Source organism: Heptranchias perlo, chromosome 4 (genome assembly GCF_035084215.1).
Source record: "Heptranchias perlo isolate sHepPer1 chromosome 4, sHepPer1.hap1, whole genome shotgun sequence".
Taxonomy (NCBI): domain Eukaryota; kingdom Metazoa; phylum Chordata; class Chondrichthyes; order Hexanchiformes; family Hexanchidae; genus Heptranchias; species Heptranchias perlo.
The window spans coordinates 51,592,645-51,600,640 of record NC_090328.1 but is presented as its reverse complement, the minus strand read 5'-3'; positions in this window follow the sequence as shown (position 1 = coordinate 51,600,640).

Sequence of the window (7,996 nt, the reverse complement as noted above, 5' to 3'; positions counted from 1 at the left end):
GCAGCATCAGTCAGTGGAGGACTGCCCCTTTAAATAGGGCTCCTCCAGCTGACAGACCTTACTGCGCATGCGCAGTCCACCCGACGCGTAGCTTACCAACGGGAAACCCGGAAGCACAGGTAAGTGGCTCCAATTAGCCTGCGATTCCGTGCAGAGCACACTGATTTCAATGGGTGCGTTACCCACGCGCCCAGTCGACCCCGTGCTGAGAACCCGCCGTCCTGCTAATATCAAGTCCTTGGGTTCTACTGAATTCCGTGGTAATTCTCACTTTTGTCTTTTTCAAAGAAGAGGACAGACGATAATAGAGATTGATGATGTGGGGGTCCCCAAATCCTTAGATCACTTATCCCGATGTGGCGGACTCCTTGCAGGTGGAGAAAGGTTATCAAGGGTATTGACGATGGTGAAGTTGAAGGGCATGTTACAGCTGACGTTTCATCGGGGCATTCTGCTTCTCCTCCTACTGTACCTCTCATTAATTGTGAGCGAACCATATTACAAAATCCTTGTGCCACTCCTTTGATTAGAAGTGGAATTTGAGCTCCACTCCTCAGGAAGCCATACTAACCTTCCTTTTTTGGCTTGACATCCATTTTCCCTTATGCTTCAGTGAAGCGCCCTGGGATATTTTTCTATGTTAAAAGCGTCACATAAATTCAGGTTACTGTTGTTGTTATTGACCTATTGCTAATGGTGGGCCTATCCAATGTCTGATAGTGCAGTGAAATGTGTAGTGGGTGTTTTTGTGGTATGTGTGCACCCATCCAATCCGAGGAATATCACTTGGAATGATGGTGGGCATGAGATGCAGCTTTATGAATATTTGATGTTTAAACCTGGGCTGGATTTCCCTCTGTGACGGTTTCACTGCTAAAGGTGGGCCAGTGCAGGGTTTCCACCTGATACCCCGGTTCTTCTGTGACTCTGACCATTTTCCTGAGTTGTGGCTTATTAAATATCCAAGGTGGGGCTCCTGGCGGTATCTTCACCACACAAAGGCAGCCCACCAGGGAGGAAAATTCAGTGCCGTATTGAGGCACTATTTGAAGAGCGGGGGAGTCCTGGTCAACATTTATGCCTGCAATTCCTGTGCCATGCCTGAAATTCAGGACGCTTCATTTGACCTGGATAACCGTGTGTGTAGGAAGTGCCTCCAGTTGCTCGAACTTAAGCTCAGGGTTACTGAGCTTGAGGAGCAGCTGGAGTCACTGCACGGGATACGGGAGGCTGAGAATTTCCTGGAGCGCACGTTTCAAGAGGTGGTCACCCCGTAGTTACAGAGAGTTCAGGAGGGTAGTAAGTGGGTGGCCATCCGGCAGGGTAGGAAGAGGCAGGCAGTGCAGGAATCCTCCAGGAGTGTGGCACTCTCAAATCAGTTTTCAGTGCTGAATACCAGTGAGGGTGACGACATCTCGGGGGAGTGCTGTCTAGAGCACATCCACGGCACCGTGGGGCAAATGACTGCATGGGGAGGGGCACAGCAAAGTGTAGAAATGCAGTGGTCATAGGGGATTCAATAGTCAGGAGGATAGATAGGCATTTCAGCAACCGTCAACCGTCAACGTGAGTCTCGCATGGTGTGTTCCCTCCCTGGTGCCAGGGTAAAGGACCCATCACTGAACAGGTGCAGAACATTTTGAGGGGGGAAGGTGAACAGCCAGAAGTCATGGTCCATGTTGGATCCAATGACATAGGTAGGAAAAAGGTTGAGGTCCTGCAGACAAAGTTTCAGGAACTAGGGAGGAAGTTAAAGAACAGGACCTCAAAGGTGGTAAACTCTGGATTACTCCCAGTGCCACGTGCTAGTGAGTATGGGAATAGTAGGATAAGAGAGGTTAATACATGGCTGGAGAAATGGTGCAGGAGGGAGGGCTTCAGATTCCTGGGGCACTGGGACCAGTTCTGAGGCAGTAGAGACCTATACAAGATGGATGGGTTGCATCTCAACAGGGTTGGGACCAATGTTTTCACAGGAAGGTTAACTAGTGCTATGGGGGAGGGTTTAAAATAATTTGGCAGGGGGAGAGGCATCAGGATCAATCATTAGAGGGAAGATACAAGGTTCACAGAGGGCTGGGAGAGACAAACAGCGGTAGAATAAAGAGTAGTTCAGAAATAGGGATCAGACAGGGGGGAAATGTGAGGCAGACTAAGATGGGTTTAGAGTGCATGTGCGTAAATGCACGGAGCATGGTAAATAAGGTAAATAAGCTGCAGACACAGGTAGGCTCATGGGATTATGATATAGTGGCAATAACGGAGACCTGGCTCAGACAAGGGGAGGAATGGGCACTTAATATTCCTGGCTACAATGTATTCAGGAAAGAAAGGGAAGGAAAAAAAGGAGAGGGTTGGCAGTATTGATCAAAGATACTGTTACAGCACTAGAAAGGGATGATGTACTTGAGAGTTTAAAGACAGAATCCATTTGATTAGAATTAAGGAACAATAGAGGAGCTACCACACTGCTAAACATATAAATAATAAAAGGGTTGTCAAGGCAGGATGGGGCCAATTAGGGACCAAAAAGGAGATCTTCTTGTGGAGGCAGAGGACATGGCTGAGGTACTAAATGAGCACTTTGCATCTGTCTTCAGTAAAGAAGAGGATGCTGCCAAAGTCACAGTAAATGAGGAGGTAGTAGAGGAATTGGATAGGATACAAATAGATAAAGAGGAGGTACTTAAAAGGTGTAGGGTGTTTTGGGGGTGTTCTCACCCTATTGATCGATGCCGATATCGGGTCCCCGGTCTAGCCCAGGAATACCTATTCCTCACGGATCGGGGTCCAGGAAAAACGGGACTTATGCTAACACACCCGGTGATGGATCACGTAGCCAAATAGCACAGAGAAAATACAAACTTGGTGTTTGATTTTGAATTGGAAGGTTGGTTTTATTGTACCGCCAACGTGAAGAAAATGACGATTAAAATGCTCCTACTCAGTATATTGGGTTACACACACACTACAGTACACTACCCCACTAAACTAGAGGTTGGTGGGGGCCCTGGAGACACCTATCACACACACATACATGGTCGAGGCTCACCAATCCTTGTGCACTTGCAGGTCTGGCTGACCTGTTCTCTCACGTAGGGTTCGATGGTTTCGCTGGAAGCCGCTCTCCTCTCTGGAGAGCTCGGGTGGCGGAGGAATCAGCCCAAAAGTCAGCGCTCAGTTGCACGAGTGAGGAATCCGAGAGATAAAAGAGAAAAAAGGGGGTTTCGGGCTTCCACTTTTATACTCCTCTCTTACAATAGTTTTTAATGTTAACAAGGTTACTTCAATGTTCATTTAAAAGTTCTTTCAAAGCCTCTTAAAAGTCCTTGATGGGTTTCGATGGCCCCTCATCTTGCTGCAGTTGCCTCTCTCGAGGGGCTATTGTTCTTCGAATTAATGCTGATTGTTGATCACCTGCTATACAGGGCTCCTTTTGTATCCAACGTCCGAGGTGTTGATCGGTTTTGCTTTAAAATAAAGACATGGCCCCACCATGTCTGGAGATGTGATTCACTGGGTGGTGGCTGTTTAATTCAACCTTGTTTTTTTTTCCCCACTTGCCACTGTGTTTTGTTGATTCATTTGGTGACCTTTCAACTGCACCTTCCATCTTAGAATTTTGGTCAATGGCCAAGTTTTACAGACTCAGGGAAAAGGTGGAATTCACTGAATTCGACAAAGGTTAGCAGAAGGGTCGGTAACCAGGGGACACAGATTTAAGGTAATTGACAAAAAACCAGAAGCGGGATGAGCAAAAAAATTTTTACGCGGTGAGGTGTTATGATCTGGAATGCACTGCCTGAATGAGTGGTGGAAGAAGATTCAAGAATAACTTTGAAAAGGGAATTAGACAAATACTTGAAGTGGAAAAAATTTCAGGACTATGGGGAGCGGGACTAATTAGATAGCTCTTTCAAAGAGCCGGCACAGGCACGATGAGCCGAATGGCCTCCTTCTGTGCTGTACCACTCTATGATTCTATGAACCAACATCACTAAAACAGATTATCTGGTCATTATATCATTGCTGTTTGTGGGACCTTTTTATTTGTTCGTTCATGGGATGTGGGCGTCGCTGGCGAGGCCAACATTTATTGCCCATCCCTAATTACCCTTGAGAAGGTGGTGGTGAGCCGCCTTCTTGAACCGCTGCAGTCCGTGTGGTGAAGGTTCTCCCACAGTGCTGTTAGGAAGGGAGTTCCAGGATTTTGACCCAGCGACGATGAAGGAACGGCGATAAATTTCCAAGTCGGGACGGTGTGTGACTTGGAGGGGAACGTGCAGGTGGTGTTGTTCCCATGTGCCCGCTGCCCTTGTCCTTCTAGGTGGTAGAGGTCACGGGTTTGGGAGGTGCTGTCGAAGAAGCCTTGATGAGTTGCTGCAGTGCATCCTGTGGATGGTACACACTGCAGCCACTGTGCGCCGGTGGTGAAGGGAGTGAATGTTTAGGGTGGTGGATGGGGTGCCAATCAAGTGGGCTGCTTTGTCCTGGATGGTGTCGAGCTTCTTGAGTGTTGTTGGAGCTGCACTCAACCAGGCAAGTAGAGAGTATTCCATCATACTCCTGACTTGTGCCTTGTAGATGGTGGAAAGGCTTTGGGGAGTCAGGAGGTGAGTCACTCGTCGCAGAATACCCAGCCTCTGACCTGCTCTCGTAGCCACAGTATTTATATGTCTGGTCCAATTAAGTTTCTGGTCAATGGTGACCCCCAGGATGTTGATGGTGGGGGATTCGGCGATGGTAATGCCGTTGAATTTCAAGGGGAGGTGGTTAGACTCTCTCTTTGTCATTGCCTGGCACTTGTCTGGCGCGAATGTTAATTGCCACTTATGAGCCCAAGCCTGGTTGTCGTCCAGGTCTTGCTGCATGCGGGCACGGACTGCTTCGTTATCTGAGGGGTTGCGAATGGAACTGAACACTGTGCAATCATCAGCGAACATCCCAATTTCTGACCTTATGATGGAGGGAAGGTCATTGATGAAGCAGCTGAAGATGGTTGGGCCTAGGACACTGCTCTGAGGAACTCCTGCAGCAATGTCCTGGAGCTGAGATGATTGGCCTCCAACGACCACTACCATCTGCCTTTGTGCTAGGTATGACTCCAGCCACTGGAGAGTTTTCCCTCTGATTCCCATTGACTTCAATTTTACTAGGGCCTCTTGGTGCCACACTCGGTCAAATGCTGCCTTGATGTCAAGGGCAGTCACTCTCACCTCACCTCTGGAATTCAGTTCTTTTGTCCATGTTTGGACCAAGGCTGTAATGAGGTCTGGAACCGATTGGTCCTGGCGGAACCCAAACTGAGCATCGGTGAGCAGGTTATTGGTGAGTAAGTGCCGTTTGATAGCACTGTCGACGACACCTTCCATCAATTTGCTGATGATTGAGAGTAGGCTGATGGGGCGGTAATTTGCTGGATTCGATATGTCCTGCTTTTTGTGGCTGCCATGTTTCCTACATTACAATAGTGACTAAACTTCAAAAGTACTCATTGGTAAAAAGCTTTGGAATGTACTGAGGTCGTGAAAGGCGCTCTATAAATGCAAGTTCTTTCTTTACTTTTAAGTCTCTGCCACTTCCACTCTGAATCTGGCTTCAACGAAGTTAGCAAATGATCATGGGTCGTTTTTCCTGTGTCCACCTCCACTCACCCCCATCAATGAGATTACTGAGTGGAGAATTTCTACCACTCTGCAGCACTATGTGCTGTTTCTCCAAAGCTTTGCCATATAAAAAGAAAAGAGAAAGAGCTTGCATGGAGAAATAGTTTCTCTCTCTCTGCCCTATTAGTTCCCCTTAATATCTTGAAAACTTCAATCAAATCACCTCTTTATCTTTTAAATTCCAGAGAATACAACCCTAGTTTGTGTTATCTCTCCTCTTAATTTAACCCTTGGAGTCCAGGTATCATTCCAGTAAATCTACGCTGCACTCCCTCCAAGGCCAAAATACCCTTCCTAAGGTGCGATGCCCAGAACTGAACACAGTACTCCAAGTGTGGTCGAACCTGGGCTTTGTATAGCTGTAGCATAACTTTTACCCCCTTGTCCTCTAGTCCTCTAGAAATAAAGGCAAGCATTCCATTAGCCTTTTTGATTATTTTCTGTACCTGTCCATGACATTTTAATGATCTGTGTATAGGGATCTCTAAGTCTCTTTGGACCTCCACTGTTTTGAGCTATTCACCATTTAGAAAGTACTCTGATTTATCCTTTTTAGGTCCAAAGTGGATGACCTCACATTTGCTGACATTGAAATCCATTTGCCTCAGTTTTGCCCATTCATTTAATCTATTAATATCGCTCCTAATTTTAAGCTTCCATCTAAACTGTTTACAATGCTGTCTATCTTTGTGTCATCGGCAAACTTGGATATGTGGCTCTCTATCCCATCATCTAAATCGTTGATAAATACAGTGAATAGTTGAGGCCTCAACACAGTTCCCTGTGGGACACCACTAGTCACATCCTGCCAATATGAGTACCTGCCCATTATTTCTACTCTCTGTCTCCTGCCGCTCAGCCAATTTCCTAACCAGGTCAATAACTTGCCCTCAGTTCCATGAGCTTGCATTTATACACACCCAATGGAAAGTGATCAAGAGCAGGAATTCTTAGATTCACAGAATCATAAAAAGGTTACAGCACGGAAGGAGGCCATTCGGCCCATCGAGTCCGCGCCGGCCCTATGCAAGAGCAATCCAGCTAGTCCCACTCCCTCACCCTATCCCCGTAGCCCTGCAAATTTTTTGCTTTCAAGTACTTATCCAGTTCCCTTTTGAAGGCCATGATTGAATCTGCCTCCACCACCCCCTCAGGCAGTGCATTCCATTGCTATGAAAAAAAGATTTTTCTCCTGTCACCTTTGGTTCCTTTGCCAATCACCTTAAATCTATGTCCTCTGATTCTCGAACTTCCACCAGTGGGAATAGTTTCTCTCTATCTATTCTGTCTAGACCCTTCATGATTTTGAACACATGAATCAAATCTCCTCGCAACCTTCTCTGTTCCAAGAAGAACAACCCCAGCTTCTCCAGTCTATCCACGTAACTAAAGTCCCTCATCCTGGAATCATTCTAGTAAATCTCTTCTGCACCCTCTCTAAGGCCTTCGCATCTTTCCTAAAGTGCGGTGCCCAGAACTGAACACAATACTCCAGTTGTGGCCGAACCAGTATTTTATTAAGGTTCCTCATGACTTCCTTACTTTTGTACTCTATGCCTCTATTTATAAAGCCCAGGATCCCGTATGCTTTTTAACTGTTTTCTCAACCTGCCCTGCCACCTTCAACGATTTGTGCACATATACCCCCAGATCTCTCTGTTCCTGTACCCATTTTAGAATAGTGCCCTCTGGTTTATATTGCCTCTCCTCATTCTTCCTACCAAAATGTATCACTTTGCATTTTTCTGTGTTAAATTTCATCTGCCACCTGCCCGCCCATGCCACCAGCCAATCTATATCCTCTTGAAGTCTATCACTATCCTCCTCACTGTTTACTACCCTTCCAAGTTTTGTGTCATCTGCAAATTTTGAAATTGTGCCCGGTACACCCAAGTCCAAGTCATTAATATATATCAAGAAAAGCAGTGGTCCCAGCACCGACCCCTGGGGAACACCAATGTACACCTCCCTCCAGTCCGAAAAACAACCATTCACCACTACTCTGTTTCCTATCACTTAGCCAATTCTGTATCCATGTTGCTTCTGCCCCCTTTATTCCATGGGCCTCAATCTTGATGACAAGCTTACCATTCGGTAATTTTTATCAAATGTCTTTTGAAAGTCCATATACACTACATCAACCGCATTGCCCTCATCTACCCTCTCTGTTACTTCATCAAAAAACTCTATCATGTTAGTTAAACACAATTTGCCTTTAACAAATCCACGCTGGCTTTCCCTAATCAATCCACACTCGTTCAAGTGACTGCTAATTCTGTCCCCAATTAACTTTTCTAAAAGTTTCCCCACCACCGAGGTTAAACTGACCG